The sequence below is a fragment of the Salvelinus alpinus genome, chromosome 6 (genome assembly GCF_045679555.1).
Source record: "Salvelinus alpinus chromosome 6, SLU_Salpinus.1, whole genome shotgun sequence".
Lineage (NCBI taxonomy): Eukaryota > Metazoa > Chordata > Actinopteri > Salmoniformes > Salmonidae > Salvelinus > Salvelinus alpinus.
Genome location: NC_092091.1, coordinates 12,738,863 through 12,757,919, shown reverse-complemented (window position 1 = coordinate 12,757,919; position 19,057 = coordinate 12,738,863). Strand labels below are relative to the sequence as shown.

Here is a 19,057-nt window from a genome sequence, read left to right as displayed (position 1 = left end):
ATTCCCGAAACTGAGAGATACTATTTAAAAAAAAAAATGTTTTAAGAAAGCATGTCTCTACAGTCCTAATGTCCTAATGAACACAACCCTGGTAGCTTGAAACCCCAGCTATTGGGGGTTGTATTCACAACGAGAGTGAAAGAGTGGCTTCGAAAAACGGGACATCAACCAGTAGCACAAATAGTGAGTTCTCAGTGGATCCACTGACCAGCTCATCATTTATGGATCAATTGACCTCTATTCTAGTTTAATTGACCAGGTGGTTAGCTTGCGGTGCAACATACATTATCTGAGTAGAGCTGTGCTTGACATCTCAACGCCTCATTGACGTCGCAACGTCGAAGCACAGGGGCTGCAAGCGTTATCGAGACGCTCTCTGTCTCACAGTGTCTCTTTGTCTCCCATTTTCTGAGCGGCATTGACAACTGGGACGAAACAGCACATGGATGTTTTGGTGTGCTGGCGTGTGTGTGTGTGTGTGTGTGTGTGTGTGTGTGTGTGTGTGTGTGTGTGTGTGTGTGTGTGTGTGTGTGTGTGTGTGTGTGTGTGTGTGTGTGTGTGTGTGTGTGTGTGTGTGTGTGTGTGTGTGTGTGTGAATGTGTGTATTCATGTATTGCACCATGTGTGTTTCTCTCCACAGATTTCTTCTGGTTGTTCCACTGTGCTGTGTTTCCCTAGTCCCTGTCTGTCTCTTGACAACAGGTATAATTTTACTACTTTAACTTTTGCCGAACATGTAGCTAGCTAGTCTACTCTCTCATTTCACCATTGCCAGATTCTCGCTCAGACAGGTGTGTTCCATAGCTGCCTGAACGTTCGCCTAACATGGACAGTAATATTTTACAGCTGCTGGAACCCTTGCCAAACAGGTAGCAGCCATATCCCAGTTGTCAGGGGAGGCCCAGGACGGCTTCATCCCTCCCTTGCATGTCAAGACCTTAGAGTGGATGTGGGAAGGGTGTGTGTGTGTGTGTGTGTGTGTGTGTGTGTGTGTGTGTGTGTGTGTGTGTGTGTGTGTGTGTGTGTGTGTGTGTGTGTGTGTGTGTGTGTGTGTGTGTGTGTGTGTGTGTGTGTGTGTGTGTGTGTGTTTGTCTGTCTGTGTGTGTGTGTGTATCCTGACTGTCAGCCCAATGCTCCGACCAGCTGTGGCTGAGTGAGACTGGAAGGGGTCCAGTGGGTAGTAACTAAATGATCTGCTGGATATTCTCTGAGGAGAAGGCCTTCCTTTGTTATTCCGGGTTTTCCTGAGCAAATTTATAGACCTAAATTAATGAGGTTATCATAGCAGGGTTCTGGGCCTCTCTCCATCGCCTTTATGCACACATGTACATGAAAACACATGAACACACCAGCACACGCACGCACGCACGCACGCACGCACGCACGCACGCACGCACGCACGCACGCACGCACGCACGCACGCACGCATGCACGCACGCACGCACACACACACACACACACCTATTTTGAGTGCTGTGTCTTGAGTGCAGTGGCATGTCACATGCCATATCCTGTAAAATGAAGGTCTTTATGTTAAGAAGTGTGTTGTGTGTGTTTTAGTGTGAAGTGTGAGTGCCGGCTAGTGCATGTGTGTGTGTGTGTGTGTGTGTGTGTGTGTGTGTGTGTGTGTGTGTTAAGTGTGTTCTGTGGCTTGTTCTTGTCTTCCTGGGTAGCCAGCTGTCTTTCTGATTACCAATCGTCCTCCAGGTGTTGAGGCCACCAGCGGCAGATGATAGAGTGGCGAGGGTGTGTTGAGCGGTGGAGGAAAAGAGGAGAGAATGAAGTAGAGGAGAGAAAGAGAGAATAACTGGTTCTGCAGATATTTGGAACGTGTTCAGACGAGCTGACAGGTTGAGAGTATGAACGGCAGTCGAGGGACCTCGACTTAGTGCAAAGTTTTTTTTTTATGTGGCAGTGATTGTTTTGAAACTGACTTTGAAACAGGCTCCGGGGGTAAAGTTTTGGCTAGGTACAGATCTAGGATCAGCATGCCCTCCTCCAATCCTATCCTTAACCATTAGTAATGGAAATGCAAAAATGACCCAAGATCAGTGACTAGGAGCAACTTCACCCTACTCCATTAAACAGAGATATGAGTTGGATGGTTCTAGCTATATTTTCTGCTGCGTATTTGTTAAGTAGTTTAGGATCTCCCTAGAACACAAGGGCTCTGGGTTGTTCTTGTTGGAATTGCTCTAAATTGTGCCTTCAGAGAAAATAAGTTGGTTCTAAGAGAAAATCATTTTCTAGATTTAAGCCATGAATAAAATATAATGTGTCTTGTATTTGCTTCTTTCCTTCATTGCTCTTAATTAGCTTCAAAATGTAAAATCACAATTGTTTCGACCGGTTTACGCACTGCTCTTAGTTTCAGTATAAAGTTTACTTTGATGTCAGTTGGAGGTTGGTTGTGTGTGTGTTGTGTGTGTATCTCTCTCTCTCTCATGTATTTATTTGTTGCCGTGGCGCCACAAACCCAAGTAGTTTGAGATGTGTGTGGATCAATTAAGGTTGACCCTAGTAACTTGCGGTAACCAGCAGAGCCACATGCAGGAGAAAGGCTCTTTAGAAGCTAAGTAGTTGCACACGACTAGTTGGTACATTTCCACTGATGTGTGAGAGCAGTGTCGGGCAGTGACTCTTCGTTGCATCCCAAATGGCATCCTATTCCCTATGTAGTGCACTACTTTTGACCAGAGCCCATAGAGTTCTGGTCAAGAGTAGTACATCATATAGGGACTAGGGTGCCACCTTCTTCTCCCTCCAGATTTATGAGGACAAAGTGACCTATCTCGGCGGCCTCGACAGTAATCACGTTACGAGAAGGCTTAACAAACGTCCAACTTCAAAGCTGTGTTCAATAATCTTAATGTTGGGTGTGTTGCTGGGTTTATGTGCCTGCATACAGTGTGCATTGTCATTTATGTGCTGCCGTGTGTGTGCACCATTACGTTACACTGCCTCTCCTGTCCAACATTGAGGCTCTCTGTTGGATAGGCAGCGAGTATAGAAGCACATTGCATGCCTATATGCATAGATGGAGGCGTTAGATAAACAACTAGAAGAAGCGTCATTTATTAAAAATGCTGTGACATTTAGTTTTTGGGGCACTCACTGAGCGAATCCTAATTATACACACAGAACCTAATGAGATATTTCTCATTACAATCAAAACAATAGCAGATTAAGTGACAATTCTGTGTGGTCTGGGAGGACTCGTGGTCAGTGTCGGCGTGGGTTCGATTCCGACCCACTGCCTATGTTACACTCTTCTATCTCTTCTCTGTCCAATAAAGACACAAATCACACTCCATGAACAAATGTAAACATGGCATAAAGGCAATCAAGTGTGCAAGATATGACCTTGTAATCATTATATGCTGTCCATATGTGTATACATTTTTAATATCAATGTAATGACGTGATTGTTTGCAGTGGTGTAAAGTACTTATGTAGTACTTTCAAATATTTTTTACTTAAGTCGTTTTTTGGGGTATCTGTATTTTACTTTGCTATTTAAATTTGACAACTTTTACTTCACTACATTCCTGAAGAAAATAATGTACTTTTTCTCCATACATTTTCCCTGACACCCAAAAGTACTAGTTACATTCTGAATGCTTAAAAGGACAGGAATATGGTCCAATTCACACACTTATCAAGAGAACATCCCTTATCATCCCTACTGCATCTGATCACTAAACACAAATGCTCACTAAACACAAACACTTTGTTTGTAAATAATGGTCTGAGTGTTGCAGTGTGAGTGTTGGAGTGTACCCCTGGCTATCTGTAATAATGTCTGAGTGTTGGAGTGTGCCCCTGGCTATCTGTAATAATGGTCTGAGTGTTGGAGTGTACCCCTGGCTATCTGTAATAATGTCTGAGTGTTGGAGTGTGACCCTGGCTGTCTGTAATAATGGTCTGAGTGTTGGAGTGTACCCCTGGCTATCTGTAATAATGTCTGAGTGTTGGAGTGTACCCCTGGCTATCTGTAATAATGTCTGAGTGTTGGAGTGTGACCCTGGCTATCTGTAATAATGTCTGAGTGTTGGAGTGTGCTCCTGGCTATCTGTAATAATGTCAGAGTGTTGGACTGTGCCCCTGGCTATCTGTAATAATGTCTGAGTGTTGGAGTGTGCTCCTGGCTATCTGTAATACTGGTCTGAGTGTTGGAGTGTGCTCCTGGCTATCTGTAATAATGGTCTGAGTGTTGGACTGTGCCCCTGGCTATCTGTAATGATGTCTGAGTGTTGGAGTGTGCTCCTGGCTATCTGTAATAATGGTCTGAGTGTTGGAGTGTGCCCCTGGCTATCTGTAATAATGTCTGAGTGTTGGAGTGTGCCCCTGGCTATCTGTAATAATGGTCTGAGTGTTGGACTGTGCTCCTGGCTATCTGTAATAATGGTCTGAGTGTTGGAGTGTGCCCCTGGCTATCTGTAGTAATGTCTGAGTGTTGGAGTGTGACCCTGTCTATCTGTAATAATGTCTGAGTGTTGGAGTGTGCTCCTGGCTATCTGTAATAATGGTCTGAGTGTTGGACTGTGCCCCTGGCTATCTGTAATAATGTCTGAGTGTTGGAGTGTGCTCCTGGCTATCTGTAATAATGGTCTGAGTGTTGGAGTGTGCCCCTGGCTATCTGTAATAATGTCTGAGTGTTGGAGTGTGCCCCTGGCTATCTGTAATAATGGTCTGAGTGTTGGAGTGTGCTCCTGGCTATCTGTAATAATGTCTGAGTGTTGGACTGTGACCCTGGCTATCTGTAATAATGTCTGAGTGTTGGACTGTGCCCCTGGCTATCTGTAATAATGGTCTGAGTGTTGGAGTGTGCTCCTGGCTATCTGTAATAATGTCTGAGTGTTGGACTGTGCCCCTGGCTATCTGTAATAATGGTCTGAGTGTTGGACTGTGCTCCTGGCTATCTGTAATAATGGCCTGAGTGTTGGAGTGTGCCCCTGGCTATCTGTAGTAATGTCTGAGTGTTGGAGTGTGACCCTGTCTATCTGTAATAATGTCTGAGTGTTGGAGTGTGCCTCTGGCTATCTGTAATAATGTCTGAGTGTTGGACTCTGCCCCTGGCTATCTGTAATAATGGTCTGAGTGTTGGAGTGTGCCCCTGGCTATCTGTAATAATGTCTGAGTGTTGGAGTGTGCCTCTGGCTATCTGTAATAATGTCTGAGTGTTGGACTCTGCCCCTGGCTATCTGTAATAATGGTCTGAGTGTTGGAGTGTGCCCCTGGCTATCTGTAATAATGTCTGAGTGTTGGAGTGTGCCCCTGGCTATCTGTAATAATGGTCTGAGTGTTGGAGTGTGCCCCTGGCTATCTGTAATAATGTCTGAGTGTTGGAGTGTGCTCCTGGCTATCTGTAATAATGGTCTGAGTGTTGGAGTGTGACCCTGGCTATCTGTAATAATGTCTGAGTGTTGGAGTGTGACCCTGGCTATCTGTAATAATGTCTGAGTGTTGGAGTGTGCTCCTGGCTATCTGTAATAATGGTCTGAGTGTTGGAGTGTGCCCCTGGCTATCTGTAATAATGGTCTGAGTGTTGGAGTGTGACCCTGGCTGTCTGTAATAATGGTCTGAGTGTTGGAGTGTGCCCCTGGCTATCTGTAATAATGGTCTGAGTGTTGGAGTGTGACCCTGGCTATCTGTAATAATGTCTGAGTGTTGGAGTGTGCTCCTGGCTATCTGTAAATACTGGTCTGAGTGTTGGAGTGTGCCCCTGGCTATCTGTAATAATGTCTGAGTGTTGGAGTGTGCTCCTGGCTATCTGTAATAATGTCTGAGTGTTGGAGTGTGCTCCTGGCTATCTGTAATAATGTCTGAGTGTTGGAGTGTGCTCCTGGCTATCTGTAAATACTGGTCTGAGTGTTGGAGTGTGCCCCTGGCTATCTGTAATAATGGTCTGAGTGTTGGAGTGTGCTCCTGGCTATCTGTAATAATGTCTGAGTGTTGGAGTGTGCTCCTGGCTATCCAAACATTTTAAAAACAAGAAAATGGTGCCGTCTGCTTTGCTTAATATAAGGAATTTGAAATTATTTATACTTTTACTTTTGATACTTAAGCATATTTTAGCAATTAAAATGCACTTTTGATACTTAAGTATATGTAATACCAAATACTTTTAAACAAGTAGGATTTTACTGGGTGACTTTCACATTTACTTGAGTCATTTTCTATTAAGGTATCTTTACTTTTACTCAAGTATGACAATTGGGGTACTTTTTCCACCACTGATTATTTGTTTTAAATTATCTCTTGTTTTTTCTCTTTTTTAGGAGACGTTCATGAATCCAATTCTGATCCACAAGTGAGCTGAAGGTGTTGAAGTCTCTCTACTGCTGTAAGTGTTAAGTCTATTCTAATTTCTACTCTCTAAGACATTATCTTAAAGGGATAGTTCACTTGTTTTAAGTTAAGCTTATTCTGGATGTTGCTAAATAACCAGCTAAAGAATTTAAAAACTGTTTGGAGGAATTGACAATGCCTTAGGGAAGTCGGGAAAAAAGCAGAAACTTTCACTTTAAAGCATGGATTTCTTGGTGCATATGTTATGCCACAAAGGAATGTACCTGTCTTGTATGAATGGCCGTGTCAGTGGCGCACACTCCTTTTTATTTCTGCGTGTTGTCACATTTCAGGTTAACAAACTGTACCTGACTTTGTACGTGTCCGTTAGTTCGCATACAGAGTGCTTTTGATAGCTTCCCCGCACGGATCTGGACCAGCACTCTGGTCAGGGTGTTTCTCTGTATTCACTCAATAGGAGCTTTCAGTGTGGCGTAGAAAGGCCTCTTTTAAAGACACACAGGCAGGCAACACTCCAGGAACCTGTCAGCGCTACACTACAGTAGGCCTTTAATGGACTTTCTCCCTGTCTACACTACAGTAGGCCTTTAATGGACTTTCTCCCTGTCTACATTACAGTAGGCCTTTAATGGACTTTCTCCCTGTCTACGTTACAGTAGGCCTTTAATGGACTTTCTCCCTGTCTACACTACAGTAGGCCTTTAATGGACTTTCTCCCTGTCTACGTTACAGTAGGCCTTTAATGGACTTTCTCCCTGTCTACGTTACAGTAGGCCTTTAATGGACTTTCTCCCTGTCTACGTTACAGTAGGCCTTTAATGGACTTTCTCCCTGTCTACGTTACAGTAGGCCTTTAATGGACTTTCTCCCTGTCTACGTTACAGTAGGCCTTTAATGGACTTTCTCCCTGTCTACGTTACAGTAGGCCTTTAATGGACTTTCTCCCTGTCTACGTTACAGTAGGCCTTTAATGGACTTTCTCCCTGTCTACGTTACAGTAGGCCTTTAATGGACTTTCTCCCTGTCTACACTACAGTAGGCCTTTAATGGACTTTCTCCCTGTCTACACTACAGTAGGCCTTTAATGGACTTTCTCCCTGTCTACGTTACAGTAGGCCTTTAATGGACTTTCTCCCTTTCTACGTTACAGTAGGCCTTTAATGGACTTTCTCCCTGTCTACGTTACAGTAGGCCTTTAATGGACTTTCTCCCTGTCTACGTTACAGTAGGCCTTTAATGGACTTTCTCCCTGTCTACGTTACAGTAGGCCTTTAATGGACTTTCTCCCTGTCTACGCTACAGTAGGCCTTTAATGGACTTTCTCCCTGTCTACGTTACAGTAGGCCTTTAATGGACTTTCTCCCTGTCTACACTACAGTAGGCCTTTAATGGACTTTCTCCCTGTCTACACTACAGTAGGCCTTTAATGGACTTTCTCCCTGTCTACACTACAGTAGGCCTTTAATGGACTTTCTCCCTGTCTACACTACAGTAGGCCTTTAATGGACTTTCTCCCTGTCTACGTTACAGTAGGCCTTTAATGGACTTTCTCCCTGTCTACGTTACAGTAGGCCTTTAATGGACTTTCTCCCTGTCTACGTTACAGTAGACCTTTAATGGACTTTCTCCCTGTCTACGTTACAGTAGGCCTTCAATGGACTTTCTCCCTGTCTACGCTACAGTAGGCCTTTAATGGACTTTCTCCCTGTCTACGTTACAGTAGGCCTTTAATGGACTTTCTCCCTGTCTACACTACAGTAGGCCTTTAATGGACTTTCTCCCTGTCTACGTTACAGTAGGCCTTTAATGGACTTTCTCCCTGTCTACGTTACAGTAGGCCTTTAATGGACTTTCTCCCTGTCTACACTACAGTAGGCCTTTAATGGACTTTCTCCCTGTCTACGTTACAGTAGGCCTTTAATGGACTTTCTCCCTGTCTACGTTACAGTAGGCCTTTAATGGACTTTCTCCCTGTCTACGTTACAGTAGGCCTTTAATGGACTTTCTCCCTGTCTACGTTACAGTAGGCCTTTAATGGACTTTCTCCCTGTCTACGTTACAGTAGGCCTTTAATGGACTTTCTCCCTGTCTACGTTACAGTAGGCCTTTAATGGACTTTCTCCCTGTCTACGTTACAGTAGGCCTTTAATGGACTTTCTCCCTGTCTACGCTACAGTAGGCCTTTAATGGACTTTCTCCCTGTCTACGTTACAGTAGGCCTTTAATGGACTTTCTCCCTGTCTACACTACAGTAGGCCTTTAATGGACTTTCTCCCTGTCTACACTACAGTAGGCCTTTAATGGACTTTCTCCCTGTCTACACTACAGTAGGCCTTTAATGGACTTTCTCCCTGTCTACACTACAGTAGGCCTTTAATGGACTTTCTCCCTGTCTACGTTACAGTAGGCCTTTAATGGACTTTCTCCCTGTCTACGTTACAGTAGGCCTTTAATGGACTTTCTCCCTGTCTACGTTACAGTAGACCTTTAATGGACTTTCTCCCTGTCTACGTTACAGTAGGCCTTCAATGGACTTTCTCCCTGTCTACGCTACAGTAGGCCTTTAATGGACTTTCTCCCTGTCTACGTTACAGTAGGCCTTTAATGGACTTTCTCCCTGTCTACACTACAGTAGGCCTTTAATGGACTTTCTCCCTGTCTACGTTACAGTAGGCCTTTAATGGACTTTCTCCCTGTCTACGTTACAGTAGGCCTTTAATGGACTTTCTCCCTGTCTACACTACAGTAGGCCTTTAATGGACTTTCTCCCTGTCTACGTTACAGTAGGCCTTTAATGGACTTTCTCCCTGTCTACGTTACAGTAGGCCTTTAATGGACTTTCTCCCTGTCTACGTTACAGTAGGCCTTTAATGGACTTTCTCCCTGTCTACGTTACAGTAGGCCTTTAATGGACTTTCTCCCTGTCTACGTTACAGTAGGCCTTTAATGGACTTTCTCCCTGTCTACGTTACAGTAGGATTTTAATGGACTTTCTCCCTGTCTACGTTACAGTAGGCTTTTAATGGACTTTCTCCCTGTCTACGTTACAGTATCCCTTTTAATGGACTTTCTCCCTGTCTACGTTACAGTAGGCCTTTAATGGACTTTCTCCCTGTCTACGTTACAGTAGGCCTTTAATGGACTTTCTCCCTGTCTACGTTACAGTAGGCTTTTAATGGACTTTCTCCCTGTCTACGTTACAGTATCCCTTTTAATGGACTTTCTCCCTGTCTACGTTACAGTAGGCTTTTAATGGACTTTCTCCCTGTCTACGTTACAGTAGGCTTTTAATGGACTTTCTCTATTTTCGTAAATAAAGATATATAGTAAAGTCAAAAGTTTGGACACAGCTACTCATTTAAGGGTTTTTCTTTATTTTTACTATTTTCTACATTGTAGAATAATAGTGAAGACATCAAAACTATGAAATAACACATATGGAATGATGTAGTAACCAAAAAAGTGTTAAATAAATCAGAATATATTCTTCAAAGTAGCCACCCTTTGCCTTGATGACAGTTTTGCACACTATTGGCATTCTCTCAACCAGCTTCATGAGGTAGTCACTTGAAATGCATTTCAATTAACAGGTGTGCCTCGTTAAAAGTTAATTTGTGGAATGTTTGGGGCAAGATCAGCTCAAATAAGCAAAGAGAAATTACAGTCCGTCATTACTTTAAGACATAAAGGTCAGTCACAAAAACCATCAAGCACTATGATGAAACTGGATCTCGTGAGGACCGCCACAGGAAAGGAAGACCCAGAGTTACCTCTGCTGCAGAGGATAAGTTCATTAGAGTTACCTCTACCTCAGATTGCAGCCCAAATAAAGTAACAGACACATCTCAACATCAACTGTTCAGAGGAGACCGTGTGAATCAGGCCTTCATGGTCGTATTGCTGCAAAGCCCAAATTAAGCTGTCAAAATTGAAGTCCTATAGATTTAAATGGTTTTACCAAGAGAAATATATGAAATGTAGAGCTGGGAGAAGTTAAAGAAAAGTGCCATATGGTTCATCCCAGTTTTAAAGTAAGAACAGTTGTCTTCTTTGTTGCCCTGGTGCCACGTCAGAGGGGGAGGGACTTTACGCTATAGGTCATCAGTTAGATGATCCTCATTGGACCCTAGCCCTCGTCGTGGGAAGGCTTTAATGATTTACTGTTTGGGGATAGGCTATACGTATCCACTTTGTTGGCCAGGGCAGGTAGGTCCATTTCAAAAGGCTTTGTTGTTGACGAGGTGTGGACTCCCTGTTGTATTTCTATCCATACTACTTAACTCATTCATTGAAATCACTTGAATAAAGCTAAAGTCAACTCTATTTCTTTCAATTTGGCTGCAGAGCCTGTGTCACTCTCCCACCCAAGGTCCATATGGTTCTCTTTTGAATGTGTTCATTGGCTGTAGATGGTGAGGCTATAGGTTGGGCCTGGGATGTGGTTCCTTACTTAGGCTGGATCAGCGAGCAGCTCATAGCCAGCGAGAGAATCCACCAGCCTCATCCCACAGCGTCTTCGCAAAACCACCAGCTCTATCACTCTTTCACTTATATTAGCCTTGAAATGGGGCCTGTTCTAAATAGGATCTCCTTCTAGTTTATCCCTTTCTGTTTATGGAGGAGTGGAGAGAAGAAAAGAGCCACGCAGCTTAGTCACTTTTTCCCTCTCTCTGCCTCCAAACCACAAGCGAGGGCAGCTTCCCCAGGACGAGTTCTTTTGTCTCTTCTATTACCACTGTGGCTTTAAGGAGATCCTCCTTCCATTAGGTCATGCAGTGAGACCGTCTCTGATACAGGGAGAGAAAGAGGAAGAGAAAGAGGGAGAGATATAAAGAAAGGGAGGGGGGGAGAGAAAGATGTTTGGAGGGGAGAGTTGGAGGCCTCTGTTTCTTACACTAAGGAGTAAAGACATTACCGTGAGTGTTCGTGGCACAAAGTATGTTGTTGTGCTCGCTGCCATGTCAATACTCATCATCGTGGTCATTATCATCGCTGTCGTCATTACCGTCTTTCGCCATCGTCATCCTTATCGTCATTAATGTCATTAATGTCATAATTGTCGTTATCATCATCATAGTCATCATCATCATCGTTGTCATCATCATCTTCATCATAGCCATCATTATCATCATCATCATCATCATCATAGCCATCATCATCTTAGCCATCATCATCATCATAGCCATCATCACCATCATCATCGTCAACATTACCATCGTCACCGTCGTCATCATTGCCATAATCATCATGATCTTCATCGTCATCATCGTAATCTTCAACAATCCTCAATGATGACTGACAGCCTTCAAACATCTTTCCTTGCCTCGCTCGCCCCTCTCATCTTCTCAGATGACTTCAGATGCACTGTATCACATTACACATGTCACCCTGTGGCATATGTCACATTACACATATAAAATGTTATTTGTCGCATACACATATTTAGCAGATGTTATTGCGGGTGTAGAAAAATGCAATATATATATATATATATATATATATATATATATATATATATATATACAGTGGGGAGAACAAGTATTTGATACACTGACAATTTTGCAGGTTTTCCTACTTACAAAGCATGTAGAGGTCTGTAATTTTTATCATAGGTACACTTCAATTGTGAGAGAAGGAATCTAAAACAAAAATCCAGAAAATTACATTGTATGATTTTTAATTAATGAATTTGCATTTTATTGCATGACATAAGTATTTGATACATCAGAAAAGCAGAACTGAATATTTGGTACAGAAACCTTAGTTTGCAATTACAGAGATCATACGTTTCCTGTAGTTCTTGACCAGGTTTGCACACACTGCAGCAGGGATTTTGGCCCACTCCTCCATACAGACCTTCTCCAGATCCTTCAGGTTTCGGGGCTGTCGCTGGGCAATACGGACTTTCGGCTCCCTCCAAAGATTTTCTATTGGGTTCAGGTCTGGAGACTGGATAGGCCACTCCAGGACCTTGAGATGCTTCTTACGGAGCCACTCCTTAGTTGCCCTGGCTGTGTGTTTCGGGTCGTTGTCATGCTGGAAGACCCAGCCACGACCCATCTTCAATGCTCTTACTGAGGGAAGGAGGTTGTTGGTCAAGATCTCGCGATACATGGCCCCATCCATCCTCACTTCAATACGGTGCAGTCGTCCTGTCCCCTTTGCAGAAAAGCATCCCCAAAGAATGATGTTTCCACCTCCATGCTTCACGGTTGGGATGGTGTTCTTGGGGTTGTACTCATCCTTCTATTCCTCCAAACACGGCGAGTGGAGTTTAGAGCAAAAAGCTCTATTTTTGTCTCATCAGACCACATGACCTTCTCCCATTCCTCCTCTGGATCATCCAGATGGTCATTGGCAAACTTCAGACGGGCCTGGACATGCGCTGGCTTGAGCAGGGGGACCTTGCGTGCGCTGCAGGATTTTAATCCATGACGGCGTAGTGTGTTACTAATGGTTTTCTTTGAGACTGTGGTCCCAGCTCTCTTCAGGTCATTGACCAGGTCCTGCCGTGTAGTTCTGGGCTGATCCCTCACATTCCTCATGATCATTGATGCCCCACGAGGTGAGATCTTGCATGGAGCCCCAGACCGAGGGTGATTGACCGTCATCTTGAACTTCTTCCATTTTCTAATAATTGTGCCAACAGTTGTTGCCTTCTCACCAAGCTGCTTGGCTATTGTCCTGTAGCCCATCCCAGCCTTGTACAGGTCTACAATTTATCCCTGATGTCCTTACACAGCTCTCTGGTCTTGGCCATTGTGGAGAGGTTGGAGTCTGTTTGATTGAGTGTGTGGACAGGTGTCTTTTATACAGGTAACGAGTTCAAACAGGTGCAGTTAATACAGGTAATGAGTGGAGAACAGGAGGGCTTCTTAAAGAAAAACTAACAGGTCTGTGAGAGCCGGAATTCTTACTGGTTGGTAGGTGATCAAATACTTATGTCATGCAATAAAATGCAAATTAATTACTTAAAAATCATACAATGTGATTTTCTGGATTTTTGTTTTAGATTCCGTCTCTCACAGTTGAAGTGTACCTATGATAAAAATGACAGACCTCTACATGCTTTGTAAGTAGGAAAACCTGCAAAATCGGCAGTGTATCAAATACTTGTTCTCCCCACTGTATATACTGTACTTATATATAAACTGGGTGATTCGATCCCTGAATGCTGATTGGCTGACAGCCATGGTATATCAGACCACATACCACGGGTATGACAAAAAAATCTTGTTACTGCTCTAATTACGTTGGTAACAAGTTTATAATAGCAATAAGGCACCTCGGGGGTTTGTGGTATATAGCCAATATACCACGGCTAACGGCTGAATCCAGGCACTCCCTGTTGCGTCGTGCTTTGAACAGCCGTTAGCCGTGGTATATTGGCCATATACCACACCCCCAAGGTGCCTTATTGCTTAAATATATGATGGGATGTATAGACATGGACAGTATATGGATAGAATATGTAGTATATCTGAAGAATACGTAGGATAGAAGAGTATATGTACAGCAATATTTAAATAGGATAGGCCTTGACTAGAATACAGTATATACATATGATGTGGGTAAAACAGTAAACATTATTAAAGTGACCAGTGATTCCATGTCTATGTACATAGAGCAGCAGCCTCTAAGGTACAGGGTTGAATCACCGGGTGGTAGCCGGCTAGTGACAGTTACTGAGTTCAGGGCAGGGAACTGGGCGGAGCCCGGCTAGTGGGGACTATTTAACAGTCTGATGGCCTTGAGATAGAAGCTGTTTTTCAGTCTCTCGGTCCAAGCTTTGATGCACCTGTACTCACCTTGCCTTCTAGATGGTAGCGGGTGAACAGGCTGTGGCTCGGGTGGCTGAGGTCCTTGATGTTCTTTTTGGCCTTCGTGTGACACCGGGTGCTGTAGATGTCCTGTAGGGTAGGCAGTGTGCCCCCGGTGATGCTTTGGGCAGACCGCACCACCCTCTGAAGAGCCCTGCAGTTGCGGGCGGTACAGTTGCCGTACCAGCCTCCTGAGGTTGAAGAGGCGCTGTTGTGCCTTCTTCACCTAACTGTGTATGTGGGTGTGGAATTTCAGATTGTCAATGATGTGTACGCCGAGGAACTTTAAGCTTTTCACCTTCTCCACTGTGGCCCTGTCGATGTGGATGGGGGCGTGCTTCCTCTGCTGTCTCCTGAAGTCCATGATCAGCTCCATCGTTTTTGTTGGCGTTGAGGGAGAGGTTATTTTCTTGGCATCACTCCGCCAGGGCCCTCACCTCCTCCCTGTAGGCTGTCTCATTGATGTTGGTAATCAGGCCTACCACTGTTGTGTCGTCAGCAAACTTGAGGATTGAGTTTGAGACGTGCGTGGCCACGCAGTCATGGGTGAACAGGGAGTACAGGAGGGGGCTGAGCACGCACCCTTGTGGGGCCCCTGTGTTGAGGATCACCGTAGTAGAGGTGTTGTTGGGGGTGGCCCATCAGGAAGTCCAGGACCCAGTTGCACAGGGCAGGGTTCAGACCCAGGGCCCCAAGCTTAATGATGAGCTTGGAAGGTACTCACCCAGTGGCATATGTCACCTTCCACATATCACCCTGTGGCATATGTCACATATCTCCTTAAGGGGAGACTCAGACTTAAGAAATGTACTGTAGGGAATGTGTTTGTGTCACTCTTCTTCAGAGTACATAATGTCCATTATATGATCTGTACCAAGCACAGGCAGTGGCTGTCAAAACACAAAGGCAGGAGATTGTATTTGTTGTTGTGAAATGCTCTTTCCATTCGGTTAGTGCAGTGTTTCTCCTACCATTGTCTGACAGTTATTTTGATGTCAGAGGGCCCATGTTGCTTTGGGGGCCTTTGCGACCCCCCTAAAAATTCTGCTATGGAGAATTGTATGTGTGTGTGTGTGTGTGTGTGTGTGTGTGTGTGTGTGTGTGTGTGTGTGTGTGTGTGTGTGTGTTGTACTGTACTGTACTGTACTGTACTGTACTGTGTGTGTGTGTGTGTGTGTGTGTGTGTGTGTGTGTGTGTGTGTGTGTGTGTGTGTGTGTGTGTGTGTGTGTGTGTGTGTGTGTGTGTGGGTGTGTGTGTGAGAGTGTGTGTATGCACGTGCATGCGTGAGTGTGCGTGCATACGTTTAACTTACTTTCACCTCAATGCCAGGTAACAACTGGTGTCTCCTAGAGCTGACATACTTCTAAAGGCTACCATTAAGAAATTCCATCAGAGCAGCCACCACTCAGGTTAATAATTGCTTCTCGTTTTAACTGAGGGGGTGAAAGGTCAGGATCAAACTCACCTGTTCTTTTCCAAGCCACAGGGGCTGGCCACCTGGCCCTCCGCTGTAAAGTTTCCCTAGGTACAGATGTAGGATCAACTTCCCTGCCCTCGATCTTAACCTTAAACATTAGTAAGGAAACTGACCCAATATCAGCGTCTAGGGGCAACTCACTCTAATCCTCACCTGGCCTCTCAGATCTGCAATGGCAGCCGTGCTACACGGTCTCACAGGGATGTCACTGTCACCACTCTAGGTGTCCATATTGGTAAACGATTCATCATGTCACGCCCTGTTCTGTTTCACCTGTCCTTGTGCTTGTCTCCACCACCTCCAGGTGTCGCCCATCTTCACCACTTAATATCGTCATACACGTAACGTTAGCTAGGGAGCCAGCCAGTTTACGTTAGCTAGGGAGCCAGCCAGTTTACGTGAGCTAGCTAACAGTACACTTTAGCTTGAAATGAAACCACTTTCTGTCAAAATTTGAAATGTGTAATATCTAAAAATGTTGCTAGCTAACGCTAGACTATCTTACCCATATACATCATCATGCATGATGGACGTGTCTCCTTGTCACGAATGCCATGACACAGTTGCCCTTAGTTTGAAGATGTAATCTGGAGACAGGTGTTTTCTCCATCTCTTTAGCTGTCATACTCTAATTCCACTGATTTCAAAATGTTATTCGTATTTACAGATGGCGTGGCATACCAGTTTGTTATTAAGGCACATGAAAGTTCACATGTTCCAGAAGGCAGAACGCATTTTGATAAAAATACATGAAAAATAAATGTTAAAATGTTTCTTGAAACGGGTCACATGTAGGGAATAGGGTGCCATTTGGGACTTAAGTGATATGTTGCAATGCCGGTCCTTTCAGGTCAGTGGTTATGCCTTTATAATGCCGGTCCTTTCAGGTCAGTGGTTATGCCTTTATAATGCCGGTCCTTTCAGGTCAGTGGTTATACCTTTATAATGCCGGTCCTTTCAGGTCAGTGGTTATGCCTTTATAATGCCGGTCCTTTCAGGTCAGTGGTTATACCTTTATAATGCCGGTCCTTTCAGGTCAGTGGTTATACCTTTATAATGCCGGTCCTTTCAGACCAGTGGTTATGCCTTTACAATGCCGGTCCTTTCAGGTCAGTGGTTATGCCTTTATAATGCCGGTCCTTTCAGGTCAGTGGTTATGCCTTTATAATGCCGGTCCTTTCAGGTCAGTGGTTATGCCATTATAATGCCGGTCCTTTCAGGTCAGTGGTTATGCCTTTATAATGCCGGTCTTTTCAGACCAGTGCTTATGCCTTTATAAAAAATTGTTTTGCCCTTTTTCTCCCCAATTTCGTGATATCCAATTGGTGGTTACAGTCTTGTCCCATCACTGCAACTCCCGTATGGACTTGGGAGAGGCGAAGGTCGAGAGCCATGCATCCTCCAAAACACGGAGCTGCACTGCTTCTTGACACACTGCTCACTTAACCCGGAAGCCAGCCGCACCAATGTGTCGGAGGAAACATCGTACAACTAGCGACCTTGTCAGCATGCATGTGCCCGGCCTGCCACAAGAGTCGCTAGAGCGCGATGTGACAAGGACATCCCGGCCGGCAGTGGTGTAAAGTACTTAAGTCAAAATACTTGAAAGTACTACTTGTTTTTTTGGGTATCTTTACTTTACTATTTATATTTTTGACAACTTTTACTTCACTACATTTCTAAAGAAAATATTGTACTTTTTACTCCATACATTTTCCGGCTGCGACACAGCTCGGGATCGAACCCGGATCTGTAGTGGCGCCTCAAGCACTGCAGTGCCTTAGACTGCTGTGCCACTCAGGAGGCCCTAGATCAGTCGTTATGCCTATATAATGCCGATCCTTTCAGATCAGTGGTTATGCCTTTATAATCAGACCTTAACCCTGGTACGACAACTGCACCGCCCGCAACTGCAGGCCTCTCCAGAAGGTGGTGCAGCACATTACCGTGGGTATACTGCCTGCCCTCCAGGACATCTACAGCACCCGGTGTCACAAGAAGGCCAAGGAGATCATCAAGGACCTTAGCCACCCGAGTCACGGCCTGTTCACCCTCCCATTATCTACAGTATGTGTGAGTGTGTGGGAAGAGTCCAGTGTGTGTGCATAGAGTCAAAAAGAGTTATTGCAAAAAGGGTCTTATGGCTAGGGTGTAGAAGCTGTTCAGGGGCCTTTTGGTCCCAGACTTAGCGCTCCGGTACGGTAGCAGAGAGAACAGTCTATGATTTGGGTGGCTGGAGTCTTTGACAATTTTTAGGCCCATCCTCTGACACCGCCTGATATAGAGGTCCTGGATGGCAGGGAGTTTGGCCCCAGTGATGTACTGGGCCATACGCACTACCTTTTGGTATCAGCTTGTGGTCAGATGCCGAGCAGTTGTCAAACCAGAAGGCCAAGGAGATCATCAAGGACCTCAGGCACCCGAGCCACGGCCTGCTCTCAATGGTGCAGCTGTATAACGTTTTGAGGATCTGAGGATCTATGCCAAAATAGTTTCAGCCTCCTGAGAGAGAAGAGGCATTGTCGTGACCTGTTCACAACTGTGTTGGTGTGTTTGGACCATGATAGGTCCTTAGTGATGTAGACACAGAGGAACTAGAAGCTTTCAACCCGTTCCACTACAGCCCTGTCGATGTGAATGGGGGCGAGGTTGGCCCTCCATTTCCTATAGTCCACGATCAGCTCCTTAGTCTTGCTGACGTTGAGGGAGAGGTTGTTTTCCTGGCACCAAATTGCCAGGTCTCTGACCTCCTCCCTATAGGCTGCCTCATCGTCGTCGGTGATCAGGCTTACCACTGTCGTGTCATTGGCAAACTTGACGATGGTGTTGTAGTCGTGCACGGCCACACAGTCGTGGGTGAACAGGGAGTACAGGAGCGGACTAAGCACACAGCCCTGAGGCACCCCAGTGTTGGGGCTCAGCATGACAGATGTGTTGTTGCCTACCTTCACCACCTGGGGGTGTCCCGTCAGGATGTCCAAGATCCAGTGTCAGAGGGAGATGTTTCATTCCCAGGGACCAGAGAAGACACTATGGTGTTGAACGCTGCTGAGCTGAAGCCAATGAACAACATTCTCACATAGATATTCCCTTTGTCCAGTTGGGCAAGGGCAGTGTGGAGTGCAACAGAGATTGCATCATCTGTGGATCTGTTTAGGCGGTATGGGAATTGGAGTGGGTCCAGAGTTTCTGGGATGATAATGTTGATGTGAGCCATGACCAGCCTTTCAAAGCATTTCTTGACTACAGATGTGAGTGCTACGATGCGGTAGTCATTTAGTCTGGTCACCTTGGCGTTCTTGGGCACCAGGACTATGCTTGAAACATGTAGGTATTACAGACTGGGTCAGGGCGAGGTTGAACATGTTAGTGAATACAGTGTAGTCATTGCATGCTATGAATATGAGACCAAATACTTAACGTTTTACTACTTTAATACACATGGAG

At 44.9% G+C, this 19,057-nt stretch overlaps 1 protein-coding gene across 3 annotated transcripts in view; it reads left to right on the top strand.

Moving 5' to 3' along the window:
* LOC139578163 (transcription factor SOX-6-like) overlaps positions 1-19,057 on the top strand; it is a 173,163-nt gene that overhangs the window by 20,552 nt on the left and 133,554 nt on the right. For all 3 annotated transcript variants that reach the window (XM_071405428.1, XM_071405430.1, XM_071405427.1), the window contains exon 2: positions 6,282-6,346. The gene's annotated coding sequence lies outside the window, so the exon portion shown is untranslated. The remainder of the gene's footprint in view (positions 1-6,281; positions 6,347-19,057) is intronic.